This window comes from Artibeus jamaicensis, unplaced genomic scaffold (genome assembly GCF_021234435.1).
Source record: "Artibeus jamaicensis isolate MK-2021 breed Jamaican fruit bat unplaced genomic scaffold, CSHL_Jam_final contig_426, whole genome shotgun sequence".
Classification (NCBI taxonomy): domain Eukaryota; kingdom Metazoa; phylum Chordata; class Mammalia; order Chiroptera; family Phyllostomidae; genus Artibeus; species Artibeus jamaicensis.
Genome location: NW_026521826.1, coordinates 12,558,931 through 12,580,440, shown reverse-complemented (window position 1 = coordinate 12,580,440; position 21,510 = coordinate 12,558,931). Strand labels below are relative to the sequence as shown.

General features: G+C 38.2%; 1 pseudogene; it reads left to right on the top strand.

The window, feature by feature from the left end:
• The first annotated feature begins 2,308 nt into the window (after positions 1-2,308).
• Positions 2,309-2,786, top strand: LOC119057291 (60S ribosomal protein L23a-like; annotated as a pseudogene).
• Positions 2,787-21,510: the final 18,724 nt, after the last annotated feature.

The following is a 21,510-nucleotide window of genomic DNA, read 5'->3' as shown; positions in this document are numbered from 1 at the left end:
CTCCTGATAGGATTTTCTTTTGCTCTGGCAAGCAGCTAAGGCAGGTTCAATCACCTTAATGAAGTCTGGGATTCAATTGATCCAAATGGGAGCTTTAATCTCAATGAGGTTGGTGTGTTTCATGTTGGGGTGAATGCTAGTACAATCCTGGGGTGTTGGCCAAAGCCCTCCCCTTTCCTTAACAGCAGTTATTGCTTCTTGGCCCCAGAAGTCTGCCTGCACTCTGCTCACCCTTCCAATCACAGATGCTTGGTCACTGAGTTTCCATTCTGATAATATTTTCAGCTGCTTCTTTCTTCAAATTAGGAAACCATGAGGGCAAAAATGCTCCATCAATCATCACTTTTTTCGTGAGAACTTGACCAACTCATTATATCCTCACTGTTCAATGGCTCTGATGCCTTCTCTTATAGTCTAAATTGTGGCCCCAAAATCCAAATGTTGAAGCCCTAACCCCCAAGGCGACTATATCTGGAGATAAGGTATTTAGGAGGTAATTAAAGTTAAATGAAGTGATAAGGGTTGGAGATTAACCTATTAGGACTGTGGCCCTTTAAGAAGAGGATGAGAGCGCTCTCTCCCCACCAGGTGATGACACAGCACCTGATGAGACAGCAAGAAGGCAGCTGTCTACAGGAAGAAGAGGACCCTCACTGAAACCAGCCATGCTGGCACCTTCATCTCAGACTTCCAGCCTCCAGAACCGTGGGAAACAGATTTCTGTCATTTGTTATGTTGTTGTTTCTTATGGCAGCTGACTAACAAGCCATCTAATAGGTGTCAAGCACTTGTTTCTATTCCTAGTTTCCCTCTTGTTGGTGGGAAGGCTGACCTGTTAGAGGCTTGTCTGCCATAAGAAATAGATTATGTGGCTGCAAGTGACACCTTGATGACAGCCCTTATCCTGAACCCCTGTGAAGGGACACTTGAGGATCTCCTGGAAGGTACATAATAAGACTTGAGAAGCAAGGAAAGAATAATCACAAAGTCATAAAATACTGAATATTTAAATGAATTAAACAAGAATATGTCTAATATTTGGCATATTTTTCACCAGAAAGTGGAATTGCTGATGCCTTTTTCAACCATGGTATTTAAAGAACTAAGAAGGGTCTGAGATTTCCCCCTACTTGTCACATAAATTTTCCTGCTAGAGTTTCATGGATGCTGGCAGAAGACAGGAGTCTCTTGGGTCACAAATAAGAGACTGTCATATTTTGACATGTATAACACACACTTTTTTGCCCAAATTTTTTAGGGAAAAATGAAGATGCATGTTATACATGGGCAGTACTCATTCTATACCTATATAAACATTTTTAATTATTTTATTTATACTTATGCATTCAAAGTGTCACTCTAGAAAGCAATAATGATATCCATATGTTCAAAAATAAATGCTAAAATGAATTTATAGTGCAAAAAAGTATCTAAATATATATAAGTAAAATATTGAATAAAATGAAATATTTTTTTTCTGAAAGTTTGAGCCAAAAGCTTGGGTACACATTATACACATATTCATTATTCATAGTAAAAACAGGTAACATGGTATCAGCATTCATTTCAATGCCATTTTACTAAGCCTCAATTCCCACAAGAGGACATGGAAAGAACTGAGTGCAATGCATACAGTGCGTTGCAGTGGAGAAACCCTAAGCTCAGGGGCCTCCAATCTTTTAAAATGAGCTGAAAGCAGGCCTGCCCTTTGCTCGAGATGGAGATTTGTTTTTTTCCCAAGAAGTGAACAAGCTTCCCTTTGCTACAGAGTGTAACACTATCACTGTCTTTCCAGGCTGTTGACCATACAACCATCCTTGGATAGCCCAGGTCAAAGGGAAGTCAGTGCCTTTTTTTGTAAGACATGCAGAAACATGAGTCTCATGGAAAACTGCCTCCCAGTGTGGGGAGAAAGGAAATCCTTCACACCAAGCTTCCTTCCCGTTACACATCACTGAATTATGCGCACCACTGAGTATCCGGGATACAGTGGTGAGCAAGATCCATGTAGTCCAACATCAGGAGACTTCGAGACCACAGAAAATAATGGAAGTTAATTGAATTGTGCCCATTATTACTCATTTAACATATTTATGCTCTTTCGTTTTGTGTCATATTTTGCTGGGGTTGGAAATTAACTTTAAAAAATCTACTTCTAAAGGAATTCATGAGTTTACTAACATTTTCAGTTATCCAACTTTGTTTGTCTAACAACATGTGAAATTCCTCAAAAGAGAATTCTGCCACATGTATTCTAGGAATGTAATCTTCCAGATTTCTTTTTTGCTAACCTCTGTTTTAAAGAATCATGAAGATGGTACCCAAAGTGAAGAAGGAAAAGCCCCTGCTCCTCCCAAAGCCAAAGCAAAGGCTTCGAAGGCAAATAAAGCAGTGCTAAAAGGCATCCACAGTTCCCCCACCAAAAAAAAAAGATCTATACACCACCTACTTTTCAGAGGCCTAAGACACTGTGGCTCTGAAGGCAGCCTAAATATCCTCAGAAAAACACCCCCAGGAGAAACAAACTTGACCACTACACCATCATCAAGTTCCCCCTGACTTTGGAGTCAGCCATGAAGAAGACAGAAGACAACAATCCCCTTGTGTTCACTGTGAATGTCAAGGCCAACTATCACCACATCCGACAAGCTGTGAAGAAGCTCTATGACATTGACGTGGCCAAGGTCAACACACTGATGAGGTTTGATGGAGAGAGGAAGGCGTATGTTTGACTGGCTCCACAATATGATGCTTTAGAGATTGCCAACAAAATTGAGATAATCTAAACTGAGTCTAGCTTGTTAATTCTAAATATAAAAAAATTATACTGAAAAAATTAAAAAGTAAATAAATAATCACATCCTATATCTTCTTTTGTTTAGTCTATGAGTAATATTGTGAGTTTAAATAGGTTCCAGTTGCTTGGGAACCGACTCCTGAAGGCTGAAGTTCCATGATCACCCAGAAACCTGCTGAGCTCCGGAGGTTCAGCCACGCCTGTGGTACCCCTGCTGCACTAGGCAATCACATTTCCTCACTGTGCCTCAGTTTCTCCACTTGCAAAATTGGCCCCAAAGTGGTACCCACCTCCTAGGATGCTCCTGAGAATTTTACAGAATAATGCTCCAAAAATATATTGTACAGTGTTTGACACACAATAAGGGTTTAAAATGTTATTTTTTAAATTTCTCATTTCACACACCCACACACATGCACATCATTTACTGAAATGAAAATAACCTCATAAACATATGATTATGACATTTAACAAATTTACTCTCTGATTGACAAGTTTCAGGAATAAGGCTGTCCTGGTTTCATTGTCAACATTTCACGCAGGAATCAGATGAGTTTAAGAAGGAAGAAAACGAACACATGAGGAAGAAACTATGTTCATGTCCTAGGTATTCCACCAAGTCTCTGAGAAAACAAACTAAAAGGACTGGGGGAAAAAATACAGAGAAGACGAGACAGAAAAATACTACTGCCTACTATGATTTTATAGGAGGTTCTAAATCATGTAAGGATTTTAAAATAGAAAATTCTATAGGAATTCTCATTTTGTCAGAGTAACCTGGCATTTTCTACCTCATGAACAGACAGTTGAATATTAATCTTAACAGTAAATGACATGGAAAGTGACATGGCAAACAGTGGGAACACAGGAAAAATTCTGCATGTTGATACTTGTTAAAGTAGTAGCTTTTTTCTTCGATGAAATATGCACTGAAGCTTTAAATTCTAAGATGATAAGAGAAAAAGAGACAAAGAATGTTTAAAAAGCTCTTTCAGTAATGTTTGAAATGTACCTCGTTTTTGGATTCATTTATTTTTATTTTTTAAAACAAGCCTTTTTTTATTTCCAAATATGACATGCACATTATTCAGCCACACTAAAGAACAGTACAATTTGTTGCCGACTAGATCATCAATTCCGTTTTAATCTTCCCGGGGTACTGAAGTAAAGCCTGCTGAGCTGTAGATTTCCTTTGCTGTGGCAGGAGAAATTTACTAAGCAATATTGCTCCTTTTCCCGGAGGTTTGCAGACCTGCCTTTCCTCTGGAGCACAGCCCTTCTGCAGTTGGGGACGCAGCCAGGTGTCTGCAGCACGTCACAGTATGTGCTCCATTGATTAACCATGAAAACAGTAATGGAACTGGCATTGATCCCTGAAATGGCTCCTCTGAAATCCTTTAGGACGGCCAGAGGGTCACTACTCATGTTCCGTTGTGAGGATAAGCCTCAAGCTATCTGACTGCTTGCTAACCGCCACCTGCAATAAACTGCTTACCTTTCCATTACCAGCTTAACAATTGCCTGCCAGAGTGGAGTGTATGAAAAATAGATAAGGAAGCTCCCAAACTTCACAACTGCAGAGTCATGTGCACGACAGAGTTTGAAAATTTTCAGTCAGAAAATAACTCCCCTGCGCACTGGGAAGTACAAAGTGACTCAGTACATCGTTTTAAATTTCCAGAATTTAACAATTAAAAAAAAGCTTGCTACATTTGTACACTACTTCTAACTTTTTAAAGCCCTTTCATACTTCCTTTGCTGGCTTGTTTCTCAGGGTTTTCTATCTCAACAATTTCTAAAAATGAAGAAAACCATGGTGATACCAAGACCAAGAAATATTACATGGCAATGTGAGAATTAATTAAGATAGGACTCTAAGTCAGATCTTCTATTCTCCACCCATTCATCCATCTACTCACCCATCTGCCCTCCCATCAATTCATCCATCTGCTCACCCATCTTCTCACTTATTTATTCATCCACCTAAACACCTACAATCTCATTCACCCACCTACCTACCCATCCATCTACCCACCCATTCAACCCATCCACCCATTAACCCACCCACGCGCCCATCCACCCGCACATCCTCCCACCCCTCACTTACCCAACCATTCATCCACTAATTTGTCTGCCCACCCATCCACTCGCCCAATCTCTCATCCATATACCCACCCAACTTCTCACCCATCTACCCACCCCTTACCCAGCGACCTACCCATTTTCTCACCCATCTACCCACCCATTCTCTCCCCATTCACTCATCTCCTCACCTGTCCATCCATGTGCCCACCTACCCACTCACCCACCTAACATCCACCCATCTAACCCAACAAGGTTCTTTGCTGTGTTACTGACAAGTATAACAATGTGTGTAATTTTTATTTTTCTGTTATTTTAACCAAATTCAGGGCAGTTTAACAACAGCAACAAAACCTATGCATGATCTAGAGAAAGTCAGAAAAAGTGCCAAATCTTTATAAGAATGGATATGTATCACTGTGTCTCTCTACAGCCAAGCTAAAGTATTTTGTGTGAGCATTGACAGCAGTGAAGTTAATTTCTATTGAAAGTGAAGCATCTTTAGAGTGACTTATATTAGAAGTATTACTGTTGCTGTGGATAAGTGGGGAGGAAGTGATTTACTGGGCCCTTGGCAAATGGTTCTACTTTGATGCATGCTTTTTTTATTGTTGTAAGAACATCTAACCTGAGGTTTACCCTCTTAAGAGACTTTTAAGTATGCAATACAGTATTGTTAACTCTAGGTACAATGGTGTCTAGCAGATTTTTAGAACTTACTCATCTTGCTTAACTGACACTTTACACCCATTGAACAACTTCCTATTTCTCCCATCCCTCGTGCCTCTGGAAACTACCATTCTACTCTGTGCTTCTATTGATTGACTATTTCAGATATTTCATTTAAGTGGAATCATGCAGTTATTTTTCCTGCTGTCACTGCTTATTTCATTCAGTATAATATTCTCTGGGTTCAGCCATTTTGTTGCATATGGCAGGATTTTCTTCTTTTTTAAGTATGAATAATATTCCATTGAGTGTATGTATATATATGTAATCTCCCACATTTCCTTTGTCCACGCATCCACCAATGGGCACGGGTTGTTTGCATATCTCGCCTATTGTGAATAATGCTGCAGGGAACGTGGGAGTGCAAATGCTCTTCAAGATTCAAATTTCAATTATTTTGGATTTACACCTAGAAGTTGAATGGCAAGATCATATGATAGGTTTTTTAAACATCTTTATACTATTTTCCATAGTAGCTGCACTATTTACATTCCAGTGAACAAAGTCCTACTTTCTCCACATTTTTAGCATCACTAATATTTTTTTAAAAGATGGTCATATCTCATTATAGTTTTGATTTCCATTTCTCTGATGATTAGTGATGCTGAGCATCATTTAATAAACTTGCTGGCCACTTGTATATTTTTTTGGAGAAATGTCTATTCAAATACTGGCATAAAGACAGCTATATAGACCAATGGAACAAAATGAAAAGCCCATAAACAAACCCACATGCATATAGACAATTGATCTTTGATAAGTTAGCCAAGAATATACAATGGGAAAAGAACAGTATCTTCAACAAATGGCTTTGGAAAAACTGGACATCCACATGAAAAAGGATAAAATTGGATCCTTAACTGCAACCATACATATAAATCAACTCAAAATTAATTAAAGATTAAAACACAAGACCTAAGACTATAAAATTCCTAGAAGAAAACATATGGAAAGCCTTTCACATTGTTCTTGGCAATGATTTCTTTGATGACAACCAAAAACAGAAAATAAAAGCATAGATATTTTAATTAAAATAACACTGTAATGCTTCAAGTGCAGAGTGAGAAAGTGGACTGGGGACCCACTACGAAGCAGGAAGACCATCAGGAGGCCAGTGTAGTTAGCTGAGAGACACACGGTGGAAAATTGCATTAGACCAGCAACAGAAAGACTTAACACACTAACCTTTTCTTGGAGGCAGAATCCAACAAAACCCCAAACCTAGCTGGAGCTGGGTGTCCTGGTCAACTCTGTAACTGACTTAACACAATAGACATCTCCAGGTCTGTCACTTCACTGCCATGAGCCCCAGGGTTATTACCTGTAAAAGAAAACCTGTGGCCCTGGCTAGTGTAGCTCAGTGGATTGAGCACAGACCTCCGAACCAAAGGATCACCGTTGGATTCCCAGTCAGGGCAAAGGTTTGGATCACAAGCCAATTCCCAGCAGGGGCCAGTTCCCAGCAGGGGATGCATGAGAAGCAACCAGACATTAATATTTCTCTCCCTCTCTCCTTCTCTTTCCTTCTAAAGATAAATAAATAAAATCTAAAAATAATAAAATTATTTTAAAATTTTGGAAAAGAAAAAAAGAAAGAAAAACTGTAGAATGAATCTACCTTTCCAAGCACTGCAAAGATTAAAAATGATGTGTGTACATATCTCAGTTGTGTGGCTGAGGTATAATGTCAGTTTATTAACTCAGTCATTCATTTCTGAATTCATTGGGTCCCAAAGATGAAAATGTCTTGTGTTTTCACCTTCCTTTAGACTTTGAGGTTTGTTCCCACCCTGACCCCAGAGGATGGTCATGAGTGGGTGATAGCAGGCATGTAAGTTTAGGAGAGTGGGAGAAAGAGAACCATCACCGTGAGTGGAAGAAGAGCACTTTAAGTAAGCTTCCTGGAAAAGGAGAGAAAAGATTGCAATGCCAGCAGTTTAGATGTGGGACAGGAGATAAAGCCTCACCTGAACTGGGGTGAGGATTTCAGCCATGTGATATGAGCAGGGAAAACCCAAAGAACCCTTGGAAGTGGAGCTTTAGAGCTATTTTCTCATAACCCTCCTCAGCGTTTGCTTGGAGCCAGAGACAAGCCTCCTGGTCAGCTCGGCCCCATAGAGCTCTGTCTTGCAGATTTACATCTATTTTCCACACCTGAAAGGTCCTGACACTCACTTCTGTGCAGATGCAAATAAAATTCTATTAAGTTCCATTGCTCCTTATCAAAGTTTTGGTGTTTAAGCTGTCCTGGCTAGAGTACTATGGCCGCTTAAAAATTTATTTTGTGCAGGATTCTTCACAGGGACAGAGAAAACCCTCAGTCTCTACCATGACCCCTACCATGATCCTGGAACCCCCCTTTGTCATCTGACATCCAGAGACCCTGGGGTGCCATCCTGACCACCCACTCTTCCACTAGAAGTCTTTTTATACTATGATATTGATCCTGCCATTTTTCAAATAAAAAGAACAAAGAACTAGAATTGGAGATGTGTGTTCCTATGAGTCATATAGTTCTACAGATGACCAATTACATTCTTAAAAAGACAATAAGATTATTTCAATAAAATTATTAACGACCTTTGTCTGGGGGTGGGGGAATCACATCATGAAGAATATTATAATATCAAAAACAGAAAAATCTTTATCTGGGGCAAAATAATACCTAGTAACTATGTGTTCAAGCAATAGGTGATGAACACATTAATGTGTTAAGAAGTGTGGATCCATGGCTTGAATGACCACCAATAGTCAATCTAACAATCACATTTATAATTGAGAAGCAGTAGTAGAGGAAGCTTTGTATTTCATGGTTAAGGATTATTATTCAGAGAAGAAATTTATAGAAAAGCCAAAATTTAGTGACTCTGCCCTCAATCTAGCAAGTACAGGAACTCACTGAAAGTCGACATTTGTCTGTGACATCTCAGTATCTCAGCCACTAAAATAGAACTTCACTCAGGTGAACACAATTAAACCACTCACTTTTGATTTGTAAGGAGATAGTTCTGCCTGAATTTTTAAAATATATTCACAATTTTACAAATTAATATTGAATCCAAATATTAACTACTAAGTGATCACTTCATGTTGACTTTTGAAGGTGTTTGATAACATTGTTCATAGAAGGGAAAGTCAGAAGGGAACATCTGTGTACTGATGGATACATGACCACATATTCAACCCCTCAGCAACGACCTGCTGGAAAACACACAGGTGGCATTTTCTTTACTTATGAAAATATAAGATGCATTTTGATTCTCTAACTTCAATCAATAATAATTACACAATTTGTTTTGTGCAGAAATGATGATACCTGAAATCATGTTTGGAATGAAATGATGAAAATTTGAATTTATCATTTCCTGCAAAAAAAATGGATGTTTCATCATTCCAATCAGTATATGTCTTCAAATGTCAGTAAAATATGTATTCATCAGTAAGGTAACCAGTATGGAAATATATGTGATACATAGAGTATGGGAATATACACTCACACACACAAATACATACATATATTAGTGTGGAAATATGTGTTATGTGTATATATATGTATATATATACATGTGTCTGTATATTTATATGTTAGACATATTGGCATATATGTTATGCTATATATACTGGTATATGTGTTATTCATACATATACACCAGTATGGGGATATATGTTGTGATTATATATACACATGCACACATATATGCTATATGAGAACATATGTCATTGTCCATACACATATACTCACAAACACACACAGGTACTGGTAAGGGAGTATATACTTGTATGAGATGCATATTAACCATCTCCCAAATTCAATTTCCTCCTGGATCCTAAACAAACTAGAAATGTGCTGCTTGTGCCAAGATTATAGGACACTTCATGTTTGGCAGTCCCTATACTCCCTTTAAGACAAAGGATTTAAGAGACTTCTCTTCCTTGATACTCTCCCAGTAGAGCTGAAATGTAAATCTACAGCCTCTCAAGAGACCTTCCATCTTAATGCACACACCAAATAAGCCCAAGATTTATTATCTGCACTCCTTAAATTCTGTAAATGCTGCACAGCCATGTCTCTGAGCAGGGTGCCTGCTGACCAGATACAGGCTGAGCTTCTGCACCCAGCAGAGTGCCTCATTCCCCCAAGGACTCATAAGCTCAGTGGGCCCAGCCAACTGGGTCCCCTGCTGGTCATCTCTGTGGACCTCAGAGAATAGGTCTCATCTTTAAATTCACATGAACGCCCTGGGAAAATTACTAATGAGAGTTACATAACGAAACCACAGAAAAGAATGAAGTGTCCACAAACCTACCCTGGTAAGATGTCTGTGCTGAAAGTGTATAGGGTGAAAATAAGTGGAACTGTGCCAGCTTCACAGAGAAAAAGCTTCTTCTAAAAGGAAGAGGCTTTCCTCTAGCAAATGATATTCACCATCCTCTTCAGCCACTCCTAAGGGCAATGAGAAAAAGAAAACAAATAAAATTAACTGAGTTTTAAAATTTCTTTCATATTTATACACTTTAAAGAATTCCTTCCTGATAATACTTGAAATATGTATTTGCAAAAAATTACCAAGATAAAATCTACTATATGAATTTTATAAGAATTATTAAAAGCAGTGATTTCTAGAAAAAAACAAAATTAGATTAATAACAGATTAAGTATAAAAGCTTAAAGAAGTTATTTTCTTGAAAATTGTTCAGAATATAATTTTAGTTTTTATCAAACTTTGAAGACATTTCACACTTTCAATGTTAAAGTGCTTTTTCTAATGACATCAGTTTTAAATACTTTGTGGTAATGATTTATATAATTTGAAGTGGTTATTTTCCATACTTCATTACTTTCCCCTAAATGATCATTGATTTGATAATTACTTGATATTTTAAAGCCTGAAGACTTAATGTCCTTGAAAATGTTTTAAATGTCTTGTTCTAAGCAAAAATAATTTATATAAACTTTGAGATGATTTACTTTTTAACAAAGATAAAGATGATTTTATTTTTTCTTTGTTAAGACTGTTTAGCAACATATCCTATTGAAGAAATCAACATAAACTGGTTAACAGACCATAAAATAAGGTGTTTTTCTATATAGTATGCAAATATTATTGTATTTTATTTTAATGACACAGGAGTTACTGTAGAGAACATTTTACTCCCTGACTTCTCTAGCTTCTTTTTAACACTCTAGTATGTGACTTTTATCTTAACAAAGTGAACTCACATTTAACTATAAAGAGCTTGATTAGGTTTGATCCTTTAACTAGCCTATGTTTTCATCATTTACTTGTTTTTAATTCTCGTCCTTTGGACATGCTTTAGAATTGAATCAAGCCATATAGTTCATTGTACTACACATTTTTGTGTAAACCTATGAGTCTATCATATACAAAGCAAATGTACTAGATGTAATGGGAGATAAGTGTTTTCTACCCTGGAGAAGCAGATATTTTAGGTTGGATTGATGGGGAAAATAAATTTTATGCAGCAAATTGTCTATAGCTACAGTTGGAATCGACATACATTTGTTGGTCACCAAGATCTCATCGTTTTAGAATTAGTGCAAATACCTAGGACTTTTCTTATGAGACATCAGTGTAAAATGGCGCGTTATCTTTAGCAAAATATATATTCCTGTTTTGGATCTGTACATCAAAATACCTGCTTTAAAAACAACAACAACAAAAAAGAACCTGTCTTACTTTCCCACTTTCCTGTCTTTCTTCTTTGCCTGTCCACTGTGCTTATCTTTTCAATGTGCATTTCCTGATCTTGTGTTTGTGTCAGTTTGGGGAAAAAGAAGCATAAGAGTTCAGCTCTTTTCACAGGTATTATCTATGAGTATTTGCCAAAGTAAGTATAGCAGGTGAAGATCTGACCTCCAGAAGGCTTTTTTTACTTTATTTTTAAAATTTCTGGATTCGCTGTTTTCAAACCCTGAGACCAACTGCTGAATAGTTTACATTTTAAAATGTGGCATTGTGTTTTGATAAATATTAATAAATAAATACAGATGCTGGATACCAGAAAGACAACTAGGTTAATGAGAAGGGACTAGAGCAAGAGGGAGAACCAGGTTAAAATCATCAATTCCTGTATAAATTCAGGGTGAGGTCTGTTCTTTAGTATCTGTCACAGTACAGATGTCCTGACTCTCAATGATACAGCAAAGTATGGTTTACCACAACCTACCACAGAAATTAATTGAGATTGTATTCTGGTTTGGGTATAACGATTAGGAAATATTTATGTTAATCTTTAATTCTTTCTCATATTCCTTAATACATATTTCCTCTGAGAACACGTCCTATTAGGTATAAATATTCTGCTTATGACCAGCTTTACACTGTTTCACACAATAAATGATAATGATGGAAGATTGGATTATTTAATCACTCTAAGCAGACTAAGAAGTTTCTTATCCTGAAGAATGGATTTATAAGTTCATTCAAAATGGTGCATATTGTTTTTTAATGGAATAGGACATTATGGACATTTTTAACATAAGTCCATAATTCTTAAAAATTTTTCAAGAATAAAATTTAAAAGTTTAGTGCAATAGAACAAACTCAAGATTAGTGGGAGGACCTTACTAAATATGGGGGGGGGCTTTTGAGAGTTATCAAATGACATATAATAAAGTATTTTGACTCTTTGTATTTTCAAATGAAATTAATAATAATATATGCATTAACATTTTTATTCTTAGCACATCTCAGTTTATAATATCCTTTCTCATCTTTTCTCAAGATGATGTACAATTATACCTTAGTTACACACATACAAGTGCACATATATACAAATACGCACACAAGTCATAGAATGTGTGACTATATATATACATACATATTAGAAAGTAGAATATACATATTCTACTTTCTGCTATATCCTCATCCCTTCCTCACCTATTGTTCATTTTATATATATTTTTTATTTCATAATGCTGTACAGGATGAATTCATGTTCCAGGTGTTCATCACATCTGCCAGTTTTAAGCTGTTTTCCATAGACCAGCATGCTTTGTGTTTCTATCTAGATACAGAGATTGTATGACGATCTCTCCCACAGCATATGTGCTCAATATATGTTTGTTGACTGACCGATACAGAATATTTCCCAGTATGCTATTTTTCTTTACAATCCAGTTTGCTGATGACCCTCATATGTATAGACTGATTAAAAATGTAAAAAGTCCACAAGGAACTGGAAACTAAAGCAAGCATGCTGTTGAACTCTCAGAACCAGAGTAGTGGAGGACGGTTATGCCTAACGCATTACTCATAAGAAGAACAGGCCACAGCCTAATGCTCTGATTTCTACAGAGAAGGACGGTTTCTGCTGGTTGTTGTTTATGATCACACCTTTATAGCTTAATCCCTTCCATTTAAAGTATTAGCTTTGTTAAAAGCTAAACTAAATAAAGGCACTGTAAGAAGTTGATTTTAGCTGACAAAACTGATAGCTGGAGAAGTTAGAGATATAATTTCACTGCAAAAAATAAACCACATTTCTACATTTCCACTCATGTTTGCATCCATGTTTTGCATTAAACTTTTTTATTACCAGAATTTAGCAAATGTTTTCTATAGTGGTTATGATGAGGTATTAAATACACTATGTTGTAATTAAAGAAAATAATGTATAATATTATTAAGTTATTCACAGTTAAGTCACTGTGTCGCCAGCCTGTCCAAATAATTTGGTAGGTAGCATGTTATGGAGGGAAAGGGCACTGGTTAGACATCAGGAAGCCTGGGTTCTAGTGCCAGCTTCCAGTTATTTCTTGTAAAATGTGAGGAAGCTCAGTCTGTCTGAGTGTCAAAGTATTTCTCATCAATGAAGTAAAAGGAATGAACTAGGTTTGGGTTCTCCACCTGGTATTCATACAGTACAGAAATTTTATGCAAAGTCACATACAAGGTCTGCCCAGGAGGTTTCCAGCCATGTAATGTGAAAAATAGAGACATTTATTGAAGAAGATACAAGATACAAGAAACATTGTACATAGGACAATGATGCTTCAGTCCCCTTCAAAGTAGGCACCTTGGGACCTCACACAGTTCTCCCAATTGCCATCAGCTGCCCCCTTGAATTTGCCTAAATTTCACTGACAATCTGAAATGTCTTCCCTTTCAAAGGTGATTTTAGTTTTGGGAAAATCCAGAAGTCACAAGGTACCAAATCTGAGCTGTAAAGAGAGCTGAGTCACCTGTGTGGTTTCATGTTTTGCAAAAAAACTCTGCATGAGATGTGATGCGTAAGTGGGTATGTTGTCATGATGAAGCTGCCAATCACCAGTTGTCCATAGCTGTGGCCTTTTGAATCATCCAAGTAGTCATTTTGAATGTGATAGCCACATAGTACACATGCTCAGTCAAGTGCATCTACAGCCCCCACTGGCTACTACAGTGAAGTCATCATTGTTCACACATGCGCATTCCAGTCTACTTTTTTGGCCGCCAGCTTACATTGATGTTGCACAAACCATTCTCATTATATTAACAATGGTCAGACTTCTCAACAGACCTCATTACACATGTTTTCTACAAAGAGGGTCATAGCTTAGGATTTTTACAAAGATTTTCACCCTGAATTTGAATGACTTCTAAGGACCTTTCATATACATTAGGAGAAAATTGTGTGGTTGCAGAAATGTGGTGTTTATAATTGGTAGATAACATAAAACTAAAGAGTATGTCTTTCAAATATCATCATTAGGAAGAATTACAAAAAATAAGAGAATTATTTACAACGTATCTGAGGAAAAAACTTGTAAAAAACTATGTAAATAATTATTACAAATGAAAAAAATGACCTTAACAAAAAAGTCATCCAAGTACTAAAGAAAAAATTAATAAGAGAAAATACAAACAATATGAAGAAAAGTTAAACCACAAGTAATTAAAGAAATGCAATTTATAACAGGAATAAGTTTTATCATGTGAATAGAGTTGGTAAAATATTATGTACCTCACAGGATTGAGGTAACCATTAAATAAGTATATTAAAGGGCATCAGAAAAGAATGTGGAGAGAATCAACTATATTACAAATGTATGAAACGCTCTCCTTGAAAGGGTGGAAGCCAGGTTCTAACCCCTCTCACTCTGGAAACGAGTGGAGCCTGTAAATTGAAGGCAAAAGTGCACAGAGTACTGTCCTCTGGCTGATCAGCTTGTGCCCAGAGGATACAGGCTATCGATTCTGATACTGTCTTACACGTGTACTAGAATTGAACAATTAAGTAAGTGGATAGTGGATGGTGGGAGCCAGATTTCTCACTGTCACAGGGACTGGTTCAAGATCAACAAGGGAGAAAACCAGAATGATCCATATGGTCACAGGCTAAAGGTGGAACACCAGTAAGAACTCATGTTTAACTTAATACAATTGAGATGCTTATGTATAGAAATATTTATATGTACATGCATGGCTTAGTATACACATATCCATTCCCTTGCTCCAAGCTCTCCAAACACCTGGATCCTATTTCTAACATGATTCCCCAGTAAAAAGGGGAATCAGGTCTCCTTAAAGAAATGGCTAATTCTAGGACTAGGGCAGGAAACATCCAGAAAGTAAGGAAACACTGAAAAACAAAAACAAAAATAAAACTCATCCCACATTGATGGAGTTATGTTAAAGGGCCAAACTGAAACAGTTCCCAATGGCTAAATCTGGGACACTTTAAGCCAAAAAAAATTGTGTGTGTGTGCATGTATGTCTGCAGCCTCAGGAGAAAAGAAAGTGGCAGGAGTGGGGTGCCCTGTATTTGTGCACTGGGGGGTCTGGGTGCACCGCTCCGTGTCCTTCCCCACCTACAACAGCAGGACTGGCAATTTAAGTCATGACCTTAGAGGGGAGAGACTGAGAGGAACAGGGAAACTGCTGAAATGGTTCAATGTCAAAGAAACAGAATTCAGAGTAATTTTAATTTTCTCTGTTTTTCCCAAGTATTCAACAATTGACATGAACATTTTTATAATCAAAAGAAAATAAGAGACATTACAAAGTAAAGCAAGTGGTAGTGCTAAGGGAAGGCAGTCTTTTGGAACGACTCTAGTCTGTGGCCACCTGCATGGGGCAGTAGGGCAAGTCACTTCTCAGCACACGGCTCTGGGCTTTTCAACCAGCTGCCTTTCACCTTTTTGACTAAGTTTCAAGGACTACTAAGATCAAGGAAAATATTTGAATGTAACTTATTATTTTTTATTCAAAATTATCTATTCTATATTTTAAATAATCAGCTCCTTCATTTAAATGACTTGCTAGAAACATGTCTCCAGATGAAAACCCCATTATGCTTTTTCTTAACTTCCGCCTTGAGTGAGTTCAGCACTGGGCTCAGAAAGATATTAATTTAAAAGGGAAAAAAGATAGGATGTAATGAGCTGTGAAAAGACTGTACGTCTGGAAAGAATAACACCGAAAGACACTTAATATAAGGCCAATTATTTGACTGGCACTTGGGTCTTGCCATTTGTAATAACCTCAACAGAAAAAAATTTCAACCTAGAGATTTTCTCTAAAATATGTACAACAAATATGAGTATACAGGATACTGATCTTCATGCTAAAGATAGCTACAAACACACATAGAATCGGTAGTCTTTAGGCAAGCTACAATCTCACTTGTTTTCTCCAAAAAATGGTGATGCAGGGCACAATTGCATTTATGTCTTACAAACCCTAAACTGGCTAACACATGTAAAGTACTTCGAACAGTAATTTCACTAATAAACATTAATTACTATTATCATTAATGGTATTAATATAACTGTTATTGCATTAGACATCAGATATTGTCAACATTGTCTAATATATTAAATCAAGAACTACATGAGAATATTACCTATAATATACTTATTTTACCTATATAAAGGAATTTTATGTAGTTTTATACTAAAGATATTTAAAGAATTTTAACTATACATAACAAAGAGAATGCATCTTCTTAAAGGTAATCCTAAGGATGTAATACAGTAACAAGAGGAGAGGGGTATCCTAGGGTGTTATGACGACAAAATTTCCTGAAAGTACCTGAAAAAGACAGGGTTATATACTATGTTTCAATGGAACTAAGATGCATTATTATTGACAGAAAAAAATACTGCCAACAAAAGCATGGAATGGCCAGGTGTGGCACTTACCAGCTGGAAGCAGGTGGATATGAGTATGATAATGTGGCAAGGTAGGGGTACCTGGCTGGCAGAGTTACAGAGCTGGTTAACTGGATATGGCATCCCTAGGGCAACAGAGATGGACAGCCAATGAACAACCACTCTATTGGTACCAACAGAAGAAAGCAAGATGGATGGTGAGCAGCAGACTAAAAGCAGCCACTCTAATTAAGTCCCCATTCCTGACCCAGCGTTCTGGCAAGAGCCAGTTTTGAGAGCCAGACCCCAGTGGTGGAGGAGGATACGAATCCTGCAGAAATCTCATAGATCCTGGGCAAACAGAGAGGGCAGATGGCTGCAGACTCAGACAATTGATCATTCAGATTGCTGTCCCATACCATCAGTGGTTATTGGTAGAGCTTATTTTTATGGCTTCTGTGACATGGTATGTGGCCATTGACCTGCCAACCATATTGTTTTTCACGCCTATCAGTTGAGAGGATAAGTAACACTGAACATGAAACAGTGAAATAAAATAGCATATGCAAACAACTTGTCTCAAGGTGACAGAATATCCTTGACCTTTTTCATAATATTGTTCTGGGGACCTGGGCCATCTGAATAGCCTTCCACATTATAATATCAACTCGTGATGTGGGTTGATATTGTGTAATTTGTTTACACAAATTGAACTGGGTGATCAAGAAGGACCTAACACCTTAAAGCCCTTGATAGACTTGTGTGCTTCAGAGGTGGCCACTAAACCCCACTAAGACTCAGGGGATTGTCATAACAGTAAGATACTTGGAGATCCAGTCATGAGGTACTTATGGGGATTCCCTGGCTAAATAAAGGGTAAATCATTGCATCACAAAAAAGGGACCATGTGCCTGTGAGGTCTCTTTTTTGGTCTGGAAGCAGCATATTTCACAGCTGGAAAGCACTACTCAGAGTCATACTCTGGGTGGCTCAAAAGGCTCTGTCACTTTTGAGTGGGGCTCAGAGCAGGAAAAAACACTGCAGCAGGTTTAGGCTGTTCCACACGACCCACATGACCCTCACGCCCCATGGGGATCAGAATTGTGTGGAAAGGGGGAAATGTCATATGGGGTTTTGGGCAGAACTCAATGGCAGATAACAAAACAAATCCCTAGAGTTCTGGAGCAAAGCCTTGCCAAGAGCAAAGAATTATACAACTCTCACAAAACAACCGGTGGAATGCTACAGAACCCTGAAAGAGATGGCACACGTGGTGACCAGGATCCCAAAATTGCCCATCACAAGCTAAGAGCTAGCTGTCAACCCACCAAGTCGGGGGGTTGGTTGTGCCCAGCACAAGCCCTCATAAGACAGAAAACTTCACCAGAAACCTGCATGTCCAGGCTCACAGACTCCATTGCTGTTGTTCCAGGGGTATTTCACCCTCAGCTTCCACCTGGTGCCATGAAGGGGAAAAACCTTGACCTTGGTTCATGGATATTTGACCTCAAATTTCTCTAACATTGAACTTCAGCTTACCTTAATTTATATCTAATTATTGCTTTATTTTGGGACTTGCATCAGCTGTAATTTACCAAGGTGTTCAAATGCCAAATATTATGAAGAGATATGCATAGAAAAGGTGGCTAAATGGGAGCATACAATGAATAGCAGGAACTGTGGCCTGCTTGTTTATAAAGCAACTTTATCTTCTCCAAAACTTGCAGAGCGGCAAAGAAAATTACCACCCAAACCTCCTTATATAAGATGCTGATCAATAGTGACTGCTGTGCAGAGGATGAGGATCACCGGAAAACTTTGCATTAAAAGCTCTTAATTTGGATACCGCCCTGTCTTTAAAACTGTCTTCACTTGACCTCAAACACTATGGTAGTTAAAAAAATAACACATGAAAGGAAAGTTCAGAATAACCCAGAGAATATTTTAAATGTAAAAAATATACTGGCTGTCTTGACAGCTTTTCTCTTTCAAATGTCAGCAGCAAATATCCCTGTTCAGAAGACCGATTTCTAGTTAGCGTTCAAGATGGATGGAAAGATGATCACACATTAAACTGAGGGCAAAGGAAAAAAGAGAGTCCCTCAAATTCCCTTTGCATCAGCATGAGTAGAACAACAAAATTGTCTCCACGCTGACAAACGAAGAACTGGAGGCCTAATGTCTGTGAACTACAGCCAAGATGAGCACGCATTTTTCAGACTTTTCCAAGCAACTTCCAAGGAAAGATAAAAAGTACGGTAACTCATCATAGAGAAGCAGGGATGATTTATCTACTCAATTACACTTGATGTCAAGAGGCACCAAAGCAGAAGATGGGTCTCAAGGAGTGACCACATGTGACATGCAGCACAGTTCAGAGCTGAGCACAGCATGGTCCAGCATAGCTCTAATTAGACACTCTCTCCTCTGTGCTCTGATTAGGGCTTCAGAAATTCAGAAAATGGCAAGCCAAGGGGCAAAATTACTAGCTACCATTCACGATCTCAGAAAATGGTCAGAGTCATGTAGAGAATGGCTGCTCAGACATATTTGGGGGGAGGAAGTAGTTATTTTCTGTGACCTATGAGCAGTTTTCCTGTTGATCTAGTCAGTTCCCAGTCCTCCTTCTGAGACCTAATAACTAAACCAGGTACGTAAGTGAGAGATGGCATGGCAGCTTCAGGACAGAGGTCTCGGCTCACTCACTGCTCCCTAACACCTCAGTCCTATCCCGTGTGTTCACCAAAATGAAAAATATGTTCCTGACTTTACAGCAAGAAGCAAAAAACCATGAACCATGAACTCTGTACTTGAGTATTTAAAAAAATAGTAATAAATGTGGGTGCAATATATACAATGAACACATTCAAAATTTAGTGTTTCTGCTGTTAAATGAATAGTCTTGTCTGCTTCTGGTAAGCAGACAAGGGGAAAATTCTGTGTCTTCCTTCATAACTTGCCTTTAGAAAGCTTTAAGATTACAAGAAAAATGCAGAGTATCAACTCTGCAAACTCAGTTTCAGCCCCACAAAGGCATCATCACCAGCCCTGTACAGTGTAATTAGTCCCTTCACACTTTCCTATTTACACAGTACAGCGTAACTACAGGTTGTCCATCACCTCCTGCCTCCCCAAGGTGAGTAATTACTATAATAATGAAGAGTTAGTGAAATTACCTGCACAGAAGTATACTGCTACAAAAAGATAAGTTGCTATTTTGCTTGTGCATTTGGTTTCATGTGTATATGTGTGGATGCAAGTGTGTGTCCGTGGATGCAGGGCATGCAACATGCGTATGTATGTCACATATTAAAGAAACCGATTGTGGTAGCTTTCCTTCAAATCTGAGATCCTCCTGAGGGTCCTGCATATTCAGAGAGGGGACTGCATCTGTTTGAATCTCCATCAGATAAACAAATATTTAAATGTAAGCAATATTGGAGAGATTGCTTTAAGCGCTGAAGCAGAACCTAGCATTTAGAAGGAAAAACAACTGGGCCAATTCCAGTGAGACTGGCTACAGATTCCTGGAGCAGCAGGCTGGCTGGGGAGCAGGCGGCAGACAATTCCCGAGACTTCCCTAGGCTGAGGCTCATTGACTTGAAGAGCTCACCTGTAAAATAATTTAGGGAAGGTGATTTCACAAGTACCCACCAGAGTGCAGGAGGAGATGATGCTGAAAGGCAAAAGTTTGGCCAGTTTGCAAACCATCCCATTGGATCTCCTGGGAGTACCTTCCCGCACAATAGACTATTGGTGACGTGGGTTTATTTTCTGTTTAAAGTAGAAGTCATTGGCCTACAATTCTTTCACATTAATAGCTCCAATTCATTTGTTTTCAGACTTCGTGGCACAAAGATGAGATGAATAGCTGATAAATAGGATAAATAAGACAGAATCATATTCTTAGTTTTTAACAAGAACTCAAAGTAGATAAATGGAAACAATTTAGTGTCTATTCAGAAAATTAGTGTCACATTTGGCATAAGGGAGAGTTGCCTGAAGCATGTTTCATGTCAAATAGACTTCAGGGCCATAGGTGACTGCCAGGGCATTCAGTGTATCCCAGTCCGTGTCACCTTATGAAGAAACCACTCCTCCCACAGGTTCCCCTGAATCCATGGCACCCACGTTCCACTGAACAAATAGGTTTAAAATTTTTGCTCTCTCCAGGACAACAATGTCTGATCCATATGCCCCATAAAAAAGGAAAAGCCACTCTTTCTCCATCCCTCCTCCTCATACTCTCCATCCCTGAACACTGCACCCACAGTGGGAATACTCACAGGCTGGCCTTGCAGGTGAGGACGGGAAGTGACCCTTTATTCCACTATGCCAGCCCATAGGCAGCCACGCCCACACTTGAGGGGGCAGTATGCTGCAGATACCTGAGCAGGGCCACCTATATAACCATCAGAGTCCAGTGCAAAATGAAAATATGAAGCCTCCACTTTAAACATGATTGAGAATTTCTAGATGGTGGCAACAGGCAGACTGAGATGTCTCCAAATATTTTCTGTTCTGTTCTTGGGATTTCTTCCTTGACTCGTTGTTTCCTTATGAGTGTGTTGTTTAATTTTCACATGCTTTTTAAACTTTTCTAGTTTTCCACCTTCTGTTGATTTCTCCTTTATTCCATTGGGATTAAAAAGATATATGGTTTGAAACCTTAAAAGTTCTTGTTAACACTTGTTTTGTAACCGACCATCATCCATCCCAGAGAATAGTCCATGAATGTGCACCTGAGAACACGTGTGTGTCCTGCTGTTGTTCGGAGGCAGGGTTAGGTGTATTTTTGTTAGGTCCA